At 45.6% G+C, this 18906-nt stretch overlaps 1 non-coding gene across 1 annotated transcript; it reads left to right on the forward strand.

Annotated features, from left to right (window-relative positions):
* Positions 1–2252: 2252 nt before the first annotated feature.
* LOC115831986 lies at positions 2253–2356 on the forward strand. The gene has a single exon (XR_004027468.1). It is a non-coding gene; the product is annotated as a small nucleolar RNA U13 (small nucleolar RNA).
* The last annotated feature ends 16550 nt before the right edge of the window (positions 2357–18906 follow it).

Below are 18906 nucleotides of genomic sequence, written 5' to 3' on the forward strand. Positions count from 1 at the left end.
AAAGGGGAAACTTGAGAGCTGACAGGACTGCTGGAAAAGATCCCTTCTTGACGGACAAGCAGCCACCTGAACTTTTGAGCAATGGGTGGGTCTTTCTCTGGTCTCCCTGAGCTCTTCACTTTTCCCACCCTGCCTCGGGCAATGTGCTCTTTCTCTCTCTCTCTCTCTCTCTCTGCCTCTCTGCAAAAGGGTTAAATGAATGGTAAAAATCACTGTTTATCGAAGGCATGGTGGCTCACACCTGTCATCCAGCACTTTGGGAGGCCGAGGCGGGCAGATCGCCTGAGTTCAGGAGTTTGACACCAGCCTGGGCAACACGGTGAAACCCTGTCTCTACTAAAAATACAAAAAATTAGCCGGGCATGGTGGCAAGCACCTGTAGTCCCAGCTACTCGCGAGGCTGAGGCAGGAGAATCACTTGAACCCGGGAGGCGGAGGTTGCAGTGAACCAAGATCATGCCATTGCACTCCAGCCTGGGCAACAGAGCGAGACTCTGGCTCAAAAAACAAACAATAAAAAACAAAAACAAAAATCACTGTTTATCTTCTCTGTAAAATTTTGATTAATGGAAAAAAGGATTACTGAGGCTAATCTTAAACTGTAGTGAATCTGTGTGCTTTGTGTATCTTTCTGTACTGTTCTGTCATGATGAGGAGTACGTGAGGATAGAATGTGGGCCTAGGACCCCCATACACCTGCTGTTCAAGACAGCCCCGCATACTGGTTAGTCATTTCCTTGGGAGACTGACCTTGTAACCACGTAGCTGTGCTTTCTCTTTTCACAATGGTGGCCTGGGTTTAGGGTCCTGGTAAAAAAAAAAATGATGGTATTTCCACATAATGAAATGCTATATAGCAATGACAATGAATAAGCTACAGCTAGAAACCACAACGTGAATGAATCTCACAATGTGAGGACAAAAGAAGCCAGACAAAAAAAGAGTACGTGGTTTACAATTCTACTTGTATAATGTAAAGGTCAAAACTTTAACAATACACAAAATTGGGCCAGGCACAGTGGCTCATGCCTGTAATCCCAACACTTTGGGAGGCTGAGGCAGGTGGATCACCTGAGGGTGGGAGTTTGAGACTAGCCTGGCCAACATGGTGAAACCCTGTCTCTACTAAAAATACAAAAATTAGCTAGGCATGGTGGCAGACGCCTGTAATCCCAGCTACTCGGGAGGCTGAGGCAGGAGAATCGCTTGAACGCAGGAGGCAGAGGTTGCAGTGAGCTGAGGTCATGCTGCTGCACTCCAGCCTGGGTGATAGAGCGAGACTCCATCTCTCAAAAATAAAAATAAAAAATAAAAAATAGACAAAACTATCCAGTTTTAAAGTTCTAGAGTGAGACAGGGTCCCACTCTATCACCCAGGCTGGAGTGCAATGGTGTGATCTTAGCTCACTGCAGCCTTGCATTCCTGGGCTCAAGTGATCCTCCTGCCTCAGCCTCCCAAGTAACTGGGACTACAGTCACACACCACCACACGCCACTAATTTATTTAATTTTTTGTGGAGATGAGATCTCACTGTGTTGCCCAGGCTGGTCTCAAACTCCTGGGCTCAGGGAGTCCTTCTACCTCAACCTCCCCAAATGCTGGGATCACAGGTGTGAGCTGCTGTGCCAGCTAAAAACTAATCTATTATTCTAGAAGTTAGAACAGTTGTTACTGTTGACAAAAAAAGTCAAAGTCTGTAAAATATTTAAAGAGGTTTACTCTGAGCTGAATATGAGTGACCATGGCCCAAGAGACAGTCTCAAGAGGTCCTGAGAAATGTGTCCAAGGTGGTTCAGTTACAGCTTAGTTTTGTACGTTTTAGGGAAACATAAGACATCAATCAATACATGTGAGGCATACATTGGTTCAATCTAGAAATGCGGCACAACTCAAGTCAGGGGAAGCGTGCTTCTAGGTGATAGGTAGGTTCAAATATTTTCTGATTGGCAATTGGTTGAAAGAGTTATTACCTAGAGACCTGGAATCAATAGAAAGGAGTGTTTGGGTTAAGATAAGGACTTGTGGAGACTTGCAAGGTTCTTATTATGTAGATAAAGTCTCCTAGGTGGCCACCCTTAGAGGCAACAGATGGCAAATGTTTTCTATTTAGAACTTTAAAAGGTGCTGGTCTCTCAGCCAGTCTCTTCAGGATCAGAAAAATACTTGGAAAGGGAAGGGGATTCTCTATAGAAAGTAAATTTCTCCCACAAGATACAGTTTTGCAGAGCCATTTAAAAATACGTCCAAGTCGATCCTTTTGTAGTTCAAGAGTGTAATGATCAGGCGTTCACATGCATGCATCAGATGTGCCACCCTCGAACCTTGTTAGGATGTTGGCACATTACCTGTCTGACATAAAAGAAAAATAATAAATAAAAATATGTCAAAGAAATATATTCTCGGGCAAAAGATTTTTATTCCTTTCAGGGCCTGCTATCTGTCATGTGATGCTATACTAGAATCAGGTTGGAATTTGGTATTTTATTGCTACAAACAGTCTGCTTTGTCAGTCATAAGATCTCTGTTTTAATGTTAATGCTGGTCAGCTATGCCTGAATTCCAAAGGGAGGAGAGTATAATGAGGCATATCCGACCCGCATACCCCGGTTTGAAATCCCCTTCGTGGAGAGGAAGGGGTCTGTTCAGTCATTTGGGGGAGGAGCTTATAATTTCATTTTTGGCCGGGCATGGTGGCTCACGCCTGTAATCCCAGCACTTTGGGAGGCCGAGGCGGGCAGATCACGAAGTCAGGAGATCGAGACCATCCTGGCTAACACGGTGAAACCCCATCTCTACTAAAAATACGAAAAATTAGCCGGGCGTGGTGGCGGGCACCTGTGGTCCCAGCTACTCGGGGGCTGAGGCAGGAGAATGGCATGAACCCAGGAGGCGGAGCTTGCAGTGAGCTGAGATCAAGCCACTGCACTCCAGCCTGGGGGACAGTGCAAGATTCCGTCTCAAAAAAAAAAAAAAAAAATTGTAATTTCATTTTTGGCTGACATTCCCCTGGTAGGACTTCATGACTGGAAGACAGCAGGAGGGAGTCTTCCAGGATTCTGGTAGGATTCTGATTCTTGATTTGAATTCTGGTTCTATGGAAATGAATTTTGTAAAAATTCATGAAACTGTAAACTTATCATATGTACACTTTTTTTTTTTTTTTTTGAGACAGAGTCTCAGTCTATCATCCAGGCTGGAGTGCAGTGGCACGGTCTCAGCTCACTGCAAACTCTGCTTTCTGGATTCAAGCGATTCTGGTCCCTCAGCCTCTCAAGTAGCTGGGACTACAGGCACGCACAACCATGCCTGGCAAATTTTTGTAGTTTTAGTAGAGACAAGGTTTTGCCATGTTGGCCAGGCTGGTCTTGAACTCCTGACCTCAAGTGATCCACATGCTTCAGCCTCTCGAAGTTCTGGGATTAAAGGCATGAGACACCGCACCTGGCTGACATGTACACTTTTTGTAGGTATGTGATACTTCAACAATTTTACATATATTTAAAAAATTAAATAAATGTATATATTTTAAAACCTGGCCTCATGTGCATACACACACAAAAAATAATTACATCATATAGAACTTCATAAAAAATGTCCAAAATTTAGAAACACACATACACAAACATGTGCAAACACACACATGCACAGTTAGAAAGAAAGAGAGATCCTGGTAGTGTGACAGAAAAAAGAGGTTCAGCCAGGTGCGGTGGCTCAAGCCTGTAATCCCAGCACTTTGGGAGGCCGAGGCAGGCAGATCATGAGGTCAGGAGATTGAGACCATCCTGGGTAACACGGTGAAACCCTGTCTCTCCTAAAAATACAAAAAAATTAGCTGGGCATGGTGGCGGGCCCCTGCAGTCCCAGCTGCTCGGGAGGCTGAGGCAGAAGAATGGCGTGAACCTGGGAGGCAGAGCTTGCAGTGAGCAGAGATCGCGCCACTGCACTCCAACCTGGGTGACAGAGTGGGACTCTGTCTAAAAAAAAAAAAAAAAAAAAAAAAAAGGTTCACATTTGTGGAGTGTGATTAAAAAAAAACAATCCTCAACCCCTAGAAGATGGGAAGAAAGCAGGTTTGAGGAGGAAGAGGAATTAATAAGCAGTATAGTATGACTCACCCAAGAACAATGACAACCAGCACTGCCCTTTGTCACTTGGACTTTGAACAAACAGTTGGTAAAATTATTTTTAGGTGGGGGTGAGTAAGGGGGTGTGCCCTGGAGCATTACTTGCTCAAATTGGTTTCTGCCCTGTATTAGATCAACACATAGATCACACATTAACTACTCCCATCCCACTTGAAAATGGCCCATATACCATCAGGAGAAAGACCCCGACCATTTCCTGTGATTATTCTTGTTATTCTAACATCCTTCATATTGAGGGTTAAATCCATATATAACGAAATTAACAAATCTTTCCAGAATCTCAAGCAGCAGTTTTATTATAATGTAAATCAGAAATCTTTGAGAAACTTTTTTTTTTTTTTTTTTTTTTTTTTTGAGAAGGAGTCTCGCTCTTTCACCCGGGCTGGAGTGCAGTGGCGCGATCTCGGCTCACTGCAGGCTCCGCCCCCTGGGGTTCACGCCATTCTCCTGCCTCAGCCTCCCACGTAGCTGGGACTACAGGCGCCCGCCACCTCGCCTGGCTAATTTTTTGTATTTTTAATAGAGACGGGGTTTCACCGTGTTAGCCTGGATGGTCTCGATTTCCTGACCTCGTGATCCGCCCGCCTCAGCCTCCCAAAGTGCTGGGATTACAGGCGTGACCACCGCGCCCGGCCAACTTTTTTTTTTTTTTGAGACAGAGTCTCGCTCGGTCGCCTAGGCTGGAGTGCAGTGGCATAATCTCGGCTCACTACAACCTCTGCCTCCTGGGTTCAAGCAATTCTCCTGCCTCAGCCTCCCGAGTAGCTGGGATTACAGGTGACCACCACCATGCCTGGCTGGTTTTTGTATTTTTAGTAGAGACACGGTTTTGTCATGTTGGCTAGGTTGGTCTGGAACTCCTGACCTCAGGTGATCCAACTGCCTCGGCCTCCCAAAGTGCTGGGATTACAGGCATGAGCTATCGCACCTAGCCCAAGAAACTTGCTAAAAACACAGATTTCTTGGGGCAAAGATTCAGCAGGTGACCGGTGGATCCGAAGAATCTTCATTTTAACCAGCTTCCCTTGCCTTTCCACTCATCTGCCATAAAAGTCTAGATTTTAGCCAGGTGTGGTGGCTCACGCCTATAATCTCAGCACTTTGGGAGGCTGAAGCGGGTGGATCACCTGAGGTCAGGAGTTCGAGACCAGCCTGGCCAACATGGTGAAACCTCATCTCTACTAAAAATACAAAAATTAGCCGGGCATGGTGGTGGGCACCTGTAATCCCAGCTACTCGGGAGACTGAGGCAGGAGAATCGCTTGAACCTGGGAGGCGGAGGTTGCAGTGAGCCGAGATCGCGCCATTGCACTCCAGCCTGGGCGACAAGAGCAAAACTTCGTCTCAAAAAAAAAAAAAATAAATAAAGTCTGGATTTTATCTGTGCATTTTATGTGTCAACTTGACTGGACCATGGGATGCTCAGATATTTGGTTAAACATTCTGAGTGTAACGCTGAGGGTGTTTCTGGATGAGATGAACATTTCTATAGGTTAACTGAGTAAAGCAAATTGCCCTCCCCAATGTCTTTGGGCCTCATTCAATCGCTGAAGGCCTGAATACAACAAAAAGGCTGAATATAACAACATTTGTTCTCTCTGGCTGACTGTTTTTGCGCTGGGAACATTAGGCTTCTGTCTTTGTGCTTGGACTTGGACTGGAATTTATATCATTTGTTCTCCTGGGTCTCCAGCTTGCCAACTGCAGATCTTGGGATTTCTCAACCTCCATAAGTACATGAGCCAATTCATTCGTATATGTGTATATATTGGCTCAGGATAGCACACCTGACAACTCTGGTTCCCAGCTGTAGAGGGAGGCTACCCAAGTCTCTGGCAGATCTCCAACTATGCATGCACAGGGTAGACTCCAAGCAGTTCAGATAAGGCTAAAATAACTTAACAGAGGCTTCAGCTGTTCACTCACCATGGGGGAGGCAAAATTCAGAACTTGAGTTCAGCCAAGTTAACTGCCTACTAAACTAAAAATTTGGGATAAGCCAGGTGCAGTGGCTCATGCCTGTAATCCCAGCACTTTGGGAGATTGAGACAGGCAGATGACTTGAGCCGAGGAGTTCAAGACCAGCCTAGGCAACATGACAAAACCTCATCTCTACAAAAAAAATAAGAATTAGCTGGGCATAGTGGTGTGCACCTATAGTCCCAGCTACTTGGGAGGCTGAAGTGGGAGGATCACTTGAGCCCAAGAGGCAGAGATTTCAGTGAGCCAAGATCATGCCCCTGCACTGGGGCAGCCTGGGCAACAGAGTGAGTCCCTGCCTCCAAATAATAATAATAGGCCGGGCCCAGTGGCTCACGCCTGTAATCCCAGCACTTTGGGAGGCCAAGGAGGGTGAATCACCTGAGGTTGGGAGTTCAAGACCAGCCTGACCAACGTGGAGAAAACCCATCTCTACCAAAAATACAAAATTAGCCAGACTTGGTGGCACATGCCTGTAATCCCAGCTACTTGGGAGGCTGAGGCAGGAGAATCATTTGAACCTGGGAGGCGGAGGTTGCAGTGAGCCAAGATCACACCATTGTACTCCAGCCTGGGCAACAAGAGTGAAACTCCATTTCAAAATAAATACATACATAAAATAATAATAATAATAATAATAAATAATTTGGAATCTTCAGAGGACCGTAATAGAGATCCATAATCTTTTCAATCTGTCACTCATAATTATATCAATTTGGGTTCTCCAGAGATATAGTACCAATAGGATATATATCTATTGAGGGACAATAGGTGAGAATAAGATATATATATATTTACATCTGTTTATAAGCCATCCAGTCTATGGTATTTTGTTACAGCAGCCTGAACTACGACAGATGGAAAAAGAGAAAACTATATCAATGTTCAGCAACTTGAAGTCTGTCTCAGTCAACTTGGCTGCTATAATAAAATACCACAGACTGGGTAAATTATAAGCAACTGAAATTGATTTCTCACAGTTAGCAACAGAAATTGATTTCTCACAATTCTGGAGGCTGGGAAGTCCAAGATCAAGGACTGGCAGATCTGGTATCTGGTGAGGGCTCACTTTGTCATAGATAGCACCTTCTATGTGCCCTCGAATGGCAAAAGGGGCAAGCAGGCTCCCTCACACTTCTTTTTTTTTTTTTTTTTTTTTGAGATGGAGTCTTGCTCTGTCCCCCAGGCTGGAGTGCAGTGGTGTGATCTCGGCTCACTACAAGCTCCGCCTCCCGGGTTCACGCCATTCTCCTGCCTCAGCCTCCCGAGTAGCTGGGACTACAGGCGCCCGCCAACACGCCTGGCTAATTTTTTGTATTTTTAGTAGAGACGGGGTTTCACGGTGTTAGCCAGGATGGTCTGGATCTCCTGACCTCGTGATCCGCCCGCCTCGGCCTCCCAAAGTGCTGGGATTACAGGCTTGAGCCACCGTGCCCGGCCCACACTTCTTTTTTTTGAGATGGAGTCTCACTTAGTCACCCAGGATGGTGTGCAATGGCGCAGTGGCATAATCTTGGCTCACTGCAACCTCCACCTCCCGGGTTCTCCCCGGGAGCAATTCTCCCACCTCAGCCTCCCTTGTAGCTGGGATTACAGGCACCCACCATCATGCCCGGCTAATTTTTGTATTTTTGTGGAGGCGGGGTTTCACCATGTTGTCCAGGCTGATCTTGAACTCCTGACCTCACGTGGTCTGCCTGCCTCAGCCTTCCAAAGTGCTGGGATTACAAGCATGAGCCACCACGCCCAGCCACACTTCTTTTATAAGGACACTAATATCCATCACAAGGGCATAGTCCTCATGATCTAATCACCTCCCAAAAGGGCCCACCTTCTAATAGCATTGCATTGGGGGTTTGATTTTAACAGATGAATTTTGTGGGGACATAACCATTCAGATCATAGCAATGCCCGTGCTATGAAATTGGAGATCACAACACTAATAAACACCAAATTAGCCAGGCACAGAGGTTCACACCTATAGTCCCACCTATAGATCACGCTACTGCACTCCAGCTGGGTGACACAGCAAGACCCCATCTCTAAAAATAATAATAATAATAATAAGGACCTAAAGTGTAATAGGGACTCTAATGTGTGCTTGATATACATAATGTTATTTATTCCTCCTAACACACTCTACGTAGTAAATATACGTTATCCTCATTTTACAGATAAGGAGACAAAAACTCAGAGAATATTTATTAAGTCATAGAGTAGGAATTTAAATCCACTGCCATTTTCAAAACATGCATTTTGGCGAGCAAATAATTATTCTATTTAGCTTTGTAGTCCATTAATGTCAGTTGAATAAACCAAAGAATAAAGGTCCTCCAGGTATTTGGCTTGCAGATGATCACATTGCAAATGAATTACAATCAGACAGCCCTGGATGATGGGGGCAGGATGACTTGGATACTTGGCTATTTGGAGACAGCTGTCAGCTCCATAGATAAGGACTTCTACCCCGTGTGTAGTAGTAGTAGTAACACAAACAACAGTGTGATGCTATAAACAATAAAGCAGCGCCATGGCCTCAGGATAACACACCTGACAGGTGGCTTTGCTCAGGATCACACAGCTACTAATTGCCAAACTCATTTGAATGACCATGTTGGAAGCAACCAACGCATTTTCCTCCTTGGAGCTGCAGTCTTCATATTAAGCTTGCCCAGCCCTGCCCTTCTTCACTTTTTCTCACCTGACTACTTACCACATGCTTGTGGCACACAATGCTAATCCAATCGCTTTCCTTCCTCCTTTTCATGGTTTTATTACAAAAGTAATGCACTGATTTTATTAAAGATGTAGATTGGGCCAGGCACAGTGGCTCACACCTCTAATCCCAGCAATCTGGGAGGCTGAGGTGAGAGGATTGTTTGGGGCCAGGAGCTCGAGAGGAGCTCAGGCAACATAGTGAGATCCCATCTCTACAAAAAAAATAAATAAACAAAAATTAGCCAGGTGTGGTGGCACGGGCTTGTAGTCCCAGTTTTGTGGGAGGCTAAGGCAAGAGGATCACTTGAGGCCAGGAGTTTGAGGCTATAATGCCACTGCACCCCAGCCTGGGTGATAGAGCGAGACCCTTTCTCTAAAAGTAAAAATAAAAGATGCAAAGGATGCAAAAAGAGCAAAATGTGAAAGTCCTTCTTTCCTCTTCACAACTCCCAGCCACTTCCTTCCTCAGAGGTAAGCTTGGCCAGCATGTCACGGAGCGTTCTTATAGTTTCCTGCTGCGTGCATGCATCTACGAGTAGGCATATATGCATCTGTATCTTTCGTTTGTCAGAGGACTTTAATCAAACTTTATGCCTGGTGTGTGACCTGCGTTTTCCATTCAATGAGGCATGATCAGGCCCTACTGTAAATTTGTGGGGTTCTCTAATGTAGTCACGTACATGCATTTGCAAGTTGGAGTACACATTTTTATATAAATATTATTTCCTTTAATTATGTATAGTATTATTTTATATACAAATAATTATTTTATACAAATGTTTTTCTTTAATTTTCCCTTTATATTAGTTGATCTTTTAAAATTACATAAATAGCCAGGTGCGATGGCTCACACCTGTGATCCCAGTATTTTGGGAGACTGAGGCGGGTGGGTCACTTGAAGTCAGGAGTTCAAGACCAGCCTGTCCAATATGGTGAAACTTCATCTCTACTAAAAATACAAACATTAGCTGGGCGTGGTGGCAAGCGCTTGTAATCCCAGCTACTGAGGAGGCTGAGTCAGGAGAATTGCTTACACCCAGGAGGTGGAGGTTGCAGTGAGCCAAGATTGCACCACTGCACTCCAGCCTGGGCAACAGAGCGAAACTCTGTCTCAAAAATAAATAAATAAATAAATAAATAAATAAAGCCTTTCAAATACATAAGTAAAAATAGAGCCTTTCCGCTGGTAGTTTCTAAGTCAGGGGAGTTCCTGGTTACAAACACCAGAGGCCAAATTCCGGGCTAACTTAAACAGAAAAGGAATGTCCTGGCTGGGTATTCAGCAGCTCACTGAATATGCAGGTATGTGGGAGAACCAGGGTAGGGGAGTGAGCAGGAACCTGGGGAGACCAAAAAGCAGAGAAAGAACTCGGACAGGCCTTGCCACTGCAACAGTCAGAGTAGGAGGCAAGTGCCACTGCTGCAGCCGCCAGACACGGGCCATTGCTTCTCCTGGACTCTTGACCCTGCCACCCTGGAAACAATCTGTCATTCTCCTGGCATGCAGGTACCAATGCCCTCAAAAGTCAAAAATCCTGGGTAGGGATGTCTGATTGATGTAGCCGATATCATATGCCAGTGCCCCAACTACCAAGGAGAAGGGGAAAAGAATGTCTGTACGTCCTTTGGCTGCCAGAGTAGGGTACCTCCTGCAAGCTCATATTTCTCCAGGAAGCAGGAAGCAGGAAGCAGGAGCCCATGCCAGGAGGGCCACTCTATTGCCAAAAGGAAATCACAGCCAAAACAAAACAAAACAAAAAAACAAAAAAAAAACTTTTTTTTTGTTTTTTTTTTTTGAGAAGGAGTCTCTCTCTGTCGCCCAGGCTGGAGTGCAGTGGTGGGATCTCGGCTCACTGCAAGCTCCGCCTCCCGGGTTCACGCCATTCTCCTGCCTCAGCCTCCAGAGTAGCTGGGACTACAGGCGCCCGCCACCACGCCCAGCTAATTTTTTTGTATTTTTAGTAGAGACGGGGTTTCACCGTGTTAGCCAAGATGGTCTCGATCTCCTGACCTCATGATCCACCCTCCTCGGCCTCCCAAAGTGCTGGGATTATAGGCGTGAGCCACAGCGCTTGGCCTTTTTTTTTTTTTTTTTTTTTTTTTTAGACAGAGTCTCGCTCTGTCACCCAGGCTGGTGTGTGTCATGCACATCCATGTGAAGAGACCACCAAACAGGCTTTGTGTGAGCAATAAAGCTTTTTAATCACCTGGGTGCAGGTGGGCCGAGTCCGAAAAGAGAGTCAGCAAAGGGAGTTAGGGGTGGGGCAGTTTTATAGGATTTGGGTAGGTAGTGGAAAATTATAGTCAAAGGGGGTTGTTCTTTTGCCGGCAGGGGCGGGGGTCACAAGGTGCTCAGTGGGGACCTCCAGAGACTTATTGTCCAGGAGAAGGAATGTCACAAGGTAATGTCATCAGTTAAGGCAGGAACTGACCATTTTCACTTCTTTTGTGATTCTTCAGTTGCTTCAGGCCATCTGGATGTATACTTGCAGGCTTGGGCTCAGAGGCCTGACAGTGTGCAGTGGCACAATCTCAGCTCACTGCAACCTCCGCCTCCTGGGTTCAAGCAATTCTTCTGCCTCAGCTTCCCGAGTAGCTGGGACTACAGGCGCACACCGCCACACCCAGCTAATGTTTTGTCTTTTAGTAGAGACGAGGTTTCACTGTGTTGCCCAGGTTGGTCTCGAACTCCTAAGCTCAGGAAATCTGCCCATCTGGGCCTCCCAAAGTGCTAGGATTACAAAAAAATCCTCTTTGACTATCCTCTATTTCCTTTATTTTGCTCTTTCTTCCCTTATCTTCCTCACCAACTTTTTAATCTACATACAAAATATTCTGTGCATCATGGAGAGTAGGGAATTGAAAGTGTGGTTGGCTGAATAATGGTCATCCAGAGATAGCAGTCCCTAATCTCTAGCACCTGTAAATGTTGCCGTATAAGGAAAAACGGGCTTTGTGTAAGTGACTAATTTAAGGATCTTGCCATGGGGAGATTATCCTGGATTATCTGGGTGGACCATCACAAGTGTCCTTGCACAAGCGAGGCAAACAGAGATTAGACGCACAGAAAGAGAGGAGGCAACGTGGCCACCAAGGCAGAAATTAGAATAATACGGCCACATGTCAAGGAATGCCGGCAGCCACCAGGAGCTGGAAGGGACAAGAAGCAGATTCTCCCTAGAGCCTTCCAAAGGCCGACAGCCCTGCTGACAGCTTGCTTCCACCCAGTGATACAGATTTCAGACTTGTGGCTTCCAGAACAGTGACAGAATATATTTCTGTTGTTTTAAACCATCTAGATTATGGTAATTTGTTACTGCAGTCACAGGAAACAAATACACAATATGAAGAAAATGTGAAAGTATTCATACCTTTAAAACAAGGCAGAAAGAAGGAAGCAAGGATGCTGAGCTCATGAATGCAATGTTAGTCACCTAGCACACAAAGCAGTGAAAGCCAAATAAACTAGTCCAGAAAACCATGTGTCTTTCGAAAATAAATCTAGGATTAGAATAGGACAGACTGAGTAACACAGGGAAAAGTAATAACTCTGTTGATCCACCTAAACCAGATATATAATCTCCTGACAAATAGAGCAGGAGGTATGAATAGGACATTTTGTTTGTTTAATTGGTGAAATGTTAGGGGGTGGAAGGGGGAAAGAGTGGCACAGGCTAAATTGGCTAGATGACTCAGAAAATGAATTTGTTTTCAGATAATTGCTTCCTAACGTAGCGATGATGCGGCTCTTAGTCATTCCAGTAGCAAACAGCCGTTCTGATAGCAATTCCACAGAGACAGCAAACCAGCTAGAACAAAAGACTGCTCCACCCACAAGGACTCTGGTGGGAAAAAGTTCCTAGTGAATGAATCCAACATAATTGACTCTGAGCTGCTCTTGTGTCAAAGACAGCCTATGAGAAACTGGAATGGATGGGAACAGCTTCAGACATTTACTTCCTGTTGTGTCTTCCTGCTGCTGTGAAATGAGGCTCTAAGATAAACAGAGCAGAGGCACATCTGGAGAGGAAGGTTACCAGAAGGGTGATGTCACTAGCAGCAAATCAGAACCCCATCTTTCAGCCTAGCAGGGATTTGAAGGATTTGTACCATAGTATGCAAGGGGCTTCCAACACTGCATGGCCTCTATCTTTAATCAAAGTCAGAAGCCTACAGGCAGGACCGGGCTGAGCTTCTCCTGTGTGCTCACATCGTTCTGGTGAGCCACTGAAGGCCTGATAGGGGGAGAATAAGACTCAAAAATTCTGCTTAAATCCAGATGTGTAAATGAGACCTACTCTATTAAAGAGGACGAGAATCAAACACAGGAAAAGTATTATACTACTAACATGACACAAGGCTCAAGCTGAAGTGCTTAGAAATTTGTGGCTATGAATTAACATATTTTTTTCTTGAGTTAGCATGTGATTCCTACTCTTTGAGAAAGGTGGCTTTAGCCATGAGCTTGTACTGTTGGTGGGACTTGCTGTTTAATCAGTCAACAAATCACTTATGGGCACAGCTTTGTGCTAAACGCCAACGGGAATATAAAAGCACAGGGTCCCTGATCTTAAAGGGTTTTTGCAGTTCTGCTGGGAAAATTAAACAAGCAGGAAACATCAGCATTCCAATGCAGTAAAAGCGTATCGTGTACTCTTGTCTATTGCTGCTATAGGAGTTTATTAATTCATCCGCTCAGCTAATAGTTATTGAATGTCTACTTGGTGCCAAGCATGCTTCTGGGATACAGCAGTGAACAAACCAACACCAAATCTCTGCCTCATAGAGCTTACATAGGGTTGGGGAAGGTCAGACGCATTGGAGATATCTACTAGACACCAAGGTGGGGATCAGATTGATGAGGGTAGAGCTCAGGGAAGAGATCTGGACCAGAATTCAGAACTCAGAAGATATAAACACCAGAGTGGGCTGGAGATGCTTCAGGGAGCAGGGAAGACTTGAATGGGCCCCGTTTCACAACAGCAACAAAAGCCTCTTTCACCAGTTCTCTAGACCAAGGCCCAAGCCCTCCTGGTTTATCTACTGCCTCTTTTCCCCACTTCTCCTCATCAGTTTCCTCTTTCCGGACCATTTTCTTCATTCCCATCTGTCTTCTTCCCCTTCCCCGTCTGATTCCTTCATCCCTTCCTTGGATGGTTCCCTTCCTGCTTCCTCAATTCTATTCTCGCCCCACTATGTTCCATAATGAATAAGAAAAATCAATTAAGCAAAAAATTATTCTGACCAAAGATTATAGGAAAGGAAAGAATTCTTAGAGGATCAACCCTTGAGAGAGAATTCAGTCTGTGTTAATTCTTTCAATCTGAGTAAAGTCTTCCAGGCTCCTGAGCTTGCCTTTCTGTGTGATATTGTTACAGGAAAGGGGTCCCAATCCAGACCCCAAGAGAGGGTTCTTGGAGCTTGCGCAAGAAAGAATTCAGATTGAGTCCATAGAGTAAAGTGAAAGCAAGTTTATTAGGAAAGTAAAGGAATAAAGAACGGCTACTCCATAGAGCAGCCCCAAGGGCTGCTGGTTGCCAATTTTTATGGTTTTTTATCTTTTTTTTTTTTGTTTTTTAAGATGGAGTTTCACTCTTGTTGCCCGGTCTCGGCTCACTGCAACCGCCCCCTCCCGAGTTCAAGCGTTTCTCCTGCCTCAGCCTCCCGAGTAGCTGGGATTACAAGCGCCCATCACCATGCCCAGCTAATATTTGTATTTTTTTTAGTAGAGATGGGGTTTCACTATGTTGGCCAGGCTGGTCTTGAACTCCTGACCTCAGGTGATCTGCCTGTCTCGACCTTCCAAAGTGCTGAGATTACAGGTGTGAGCCACTGTACCCGGCCTGGTTATTTCTTGATGATATGCTAAACAAGGGGTGGATTATTCATGCTTCTCCTTTTTAGACCATGTAGGGTAACTTCCTGATGTTGGCATGGCATTTGTAAGCTGTCATGGCACTGGTGGGAGCATAGCAGTGAGGATGACCAGAGGTCACTCTCGTGGCCATCTTGGTTTTGGTGGGTTTTGGCTTCCTTTTTTTTTTTTTGAGATAGAGTTTCACTCTTGTTGCCCAGGCTGGAGTGCAACGGTGTGATCCCGGCTCACTGCAACCTCCGCCTCCCAGGTTCAAGCGATTCTCCTGCCTCAGCCTCCCGAGTAGCTGGGAATACAGGCATGCGCCACCACGCCTTGCTAATTTTGTATTTTTAGTAGAGACAGAGTTTCTCCACGTTGGCCAGGCTGGTCTTGAACTCCCAACCTCAGGTAATCTGCTCTCCGTGGCCTCCCAAAGTGCTGGGATTACAGGCATGAGCCACCACGCCCGGCCGGTTTCAGCTTCTTTACTGCAACCTGTTTTATCAGCAAGGTGTTTATGAGCTGTATCTTGTGCCGACCTCATATCTCATCCTGTGACTTAGAATGCCTTAACCGTCTAGGAATGCAGCCCAGTTTTCAGCCTCATTTTACCCAGCCCCTATTTAAGATGGAGTTGCTCTGGTTTAACTGCCTCTGACAATATTGTTAGATCCTAAAACACAATCTTGGAAATAGCTGCTCTTTCAAAACATCAGACATATATATTCAAAGCCATAGAAATGTGAATGCTGACTTCATTGTTAACTGTGCAGAGAGAGGGAAATGAGAGAAAATGCATGTAAATTAGCATACTTGTGTTTTCAAAGTTGTTTTTTATTTTTTATTTTTGAGACGGAGTCTCACTCTGTCACCCAGGCTGGAGTGCAGTGGCACGATCTTGGCTCACTGCAACCTCCGCCTCCCAGATTCAAGCGATTCTCCTGTCTCAGCCTCCCGAGTAGCTGGGACTACAGGCGCATGCCACCATGCCCAGCTAATTTTTTGTATTTTTAATAGAGATGGGGTTTCACCATGTTAGCGAGGATGGTCTCGATCTCTTGACCTTGTGATCTGCCTGCCTCGGCCTCCCAAAGTGCTGGGATTAAAAGTGTGAGCCACCATTCAAAGTTGTTTTAACAATCTTATAAATTCCTTTTTTTTTTTTTTTTTGAGACAGGGTCTCACTCTGTTGGCCAGGCTGGAGTGCAGTGGTACAACCACGACTCACTGCAGCCTCAACTTCCTGGGCTCAAGTGATCCTCCCACCTCAGCCTGCCAAGTAGCCGGGATTAATTTTTTCTATTTTTTATAGAGATGGGGGTCTCACTATGTTGACTGGGCTGGTCCCAAACTCCTGGGCTCAAGCGATCCTCCTACCTTGGCCTCCCAAAGTGCTGGGATTATAGGCATGAGCCATGGCACCCAGCCTTACGTTCTTTTTGTAAGTTCAGGTGAGTTTGATCTTGTATCATAATAGTGAAGGCCTTGCTTTTTTATTTATCTTTTTTCTTTTCTATTTATCTTTATCCCTCCCTCCCTCTCTCCCTCCCTTCCTTGCTTCCTTCCTTCCCTCCCTCCCTTCCTTCCACAGAGTCTCTGTCGCCCAGGTTGGAGTGCAGTGATGTGATCTCAGCTCACTGAAACCTCCACTTCCCAGGTTCAAATGATTCTCCTGCCTCAGCCTCCCAAGTAACTGGGATTACAGGTGCCCGCCATCATGCCCGGCTAATTTTTGTATTTTTAGTAGAGACAGGGTTTCACTATGTTGGCCAGGCTGGTCTTGAACTCCCAACCGCAAGCAATCTGCAGGCTTCAGCCTCCCAAAGTGCTGGGATTACAGCCATGAGCCACAGCACCTGGCTTACCTTTTTTCTTTAAAATAATACAAACTCATTCAAATATACTTGGAAAATACGGAAAATAATAAGGAAGGAAATAAAAATCAACTATTTAATCATTCAGAGATGATGATGATTCGGATGATTTCATCACTCAGAGTGAAATAGTTTTTGCTGCCTAACCAACTTCAAAATCTCAGCAGTTTACAACAACAAACATTTATTTTCTCCTTCATGGGCCCATGGCTCTACTGGGGCTCTGAGTGCCCCGCTGGGCTCGGCTGGGCCTGGGTTCAGGCTATGAGTTGGGTTAGGTCTGCTGCACATGTTTTCTCATTTTTCTCAGATCAGTAGCTTCTGGGAGATATTTTTTCTCATGGAAGACCACAGGAATGCAAAGGTGTGAGCAGAAAAACAGGAAGCCTTTTAAGGTCTCCACTTAAAATTAGCATGCTGTGAATTTTACTCACATTTCACGGGCCAACACCAGTACTTTGGAGGCTGAGGCAGAAGGATTGCTTGAGCCCAGGAGTCTGAGACCAGCCTGAGTAACAACATAGCAAGACCCTGTCACTACAAGAAAAAAATTTTTTTTTTTTTTAGATGGAGTTTCACTCTTGTTGCCCAGGCTGGAGTGCAATGGCGCAATCTCGGTTCACCACAACCTCTGCCTCCCAGGTTCAAGCGATTCTCCTGCCTCAGCCTCCCAAGTAGCTGGGATTACAGTCATGTTCCACCACGCCTGGCTAATTTTTGTATTTCTAGTAGAGACGGGGTTTCTCCATGTTGGTCAGGCTGGTCTCCAACTCCTGACCCCAGGTGATCTACCTCAGCCTCCCAAAGTGCTGGGATTACAGGGGTAAGCCACTGAGCCCGGGAAAAAAATTTTTTTTTAATTAGCCAGGTGTGGTGGTATACACCTGTAGTACCAGCTATTTGGGAGGCTAAGGTGGGAGGATCACTTGAGCCTAGGAGGTCGAGGCTTCAGTGAGCTATGATTGTGCCCATGCACTCCAGCCTGAGTGACAGAGTGAGACCCTGTCTGTTGTTGTTTTTGTTTGTTTGTTTGTTTGTTTTTTAGATGGAGTCTTGCTCTGTTGCCCAGGCTGGAGTGCAGTGGTGTGATCTCGGCTCACTGCAACCTCCGGCCCCTGCCTGGTTCAAGTAATTCTCCTGCCTCAGACTCCCGAGTAGCTAGGATTATAGGCGCCTGCCACCACGCCTGGCTAATTTTTGTATTTTTTGTATTTTTATATTTTTAGTTTCACCATGTTGGCCAAGCTGGTCTTGAACTCCTGACCACACGATCCACCCACCTCGGCCTCCTAAAGTGCTAGGATTACAGGCGCGAGCCACCAAGCCAGGCCACTGCTCACCCAATTTTACCAACAAAAAGACTGCGGGTTAGACGATAGCTTCTTAAACTTTAAAGTATGTATGCATCACTGCTGGATCTTGTTAAAATTCAGATCCTGATTCAGGAGGTCTGGGATGGGGCCTGGCCCACTTGGAAGTAAAAGGCTAGAAGGTCTAGGTCATTTGCCTCAAGGTCACCCCACTGGTAAAGTTCAGTGCCAGGTTTTCAACCTAGCTTCAGTCTGACTCTAAAGCCTGTACTTTCATCATCTCCCAGAGACCCTGCTCCAAGATCTCTTGCAACTCTAAAATTCCAATTCTGGTGCCAGGTTAATTGGAGAAATGCAAATAAAATAACAGCAAGCATGTTCTGGTGTCCCAGCTGCTCCCAGTGGAGTAGTGCATGGAGATGCTTGGTTACTTTCTCAGGTCAAAGGAGGCTTCTGAGCAAGGCAGGAGCAAGCTTCTGTACTTTTGTTTTGTTTTTTAAGATATGGGGTCTTGCTATTTTGCCCAGGCTGGTTTTGAGCTCCTTGGCTCAAGCAATCCTCCCTTCTTGGCCTCCCAAAGTGCTGGGACTATGGGTGTGAGCCACCACACACAGCCTGTAGTTTTATAACTATATGACACTCAAAAGAATTCCTTCTTTGGCCTAGAAAGCCAAACCGATCCACTAGTGATACAACTCAAAGACCTGCCTCACAGCTGCAGCAAATGTATAAAGAAGTCATTATAAAAATAGCAACCACAGGCTGGGCGTGGTGGCTCATACCTGTAATCCCAGCACTTTGGGAGGCCGAGGTGGGTGGATCACCTGAGGTCAGAAGTTCGAGACCAGCCTAGCCAACATGGTGAAACCCCGTCTCTACTAAAAATACAAAAATTAGCTGGGTGTGGTGGCGGGCGCCTATAGTCCCAGCTACTCGGGAGGCTGAGGCAGGAGAATCATTTGAACCCTGGAGGCGAAGGTTGGAGTGAGCCGAGATTGCACCATTGCACTCCAGCCTGGGC

Source organism: Nomascus leucogenys, chromosome 2, assembly GCF_006542625.1.
Source record: "Nomascus leucogenys isolate Asia chromosome 2, Asia_NLE_v1, whole genome shotgun sequence".
Lineage (NCBI taxonomy): Eukaryota > Metazoa > Chordata > Mammalia > Primates > Hylobatidae > Nomascus > Nomascus leucogenys.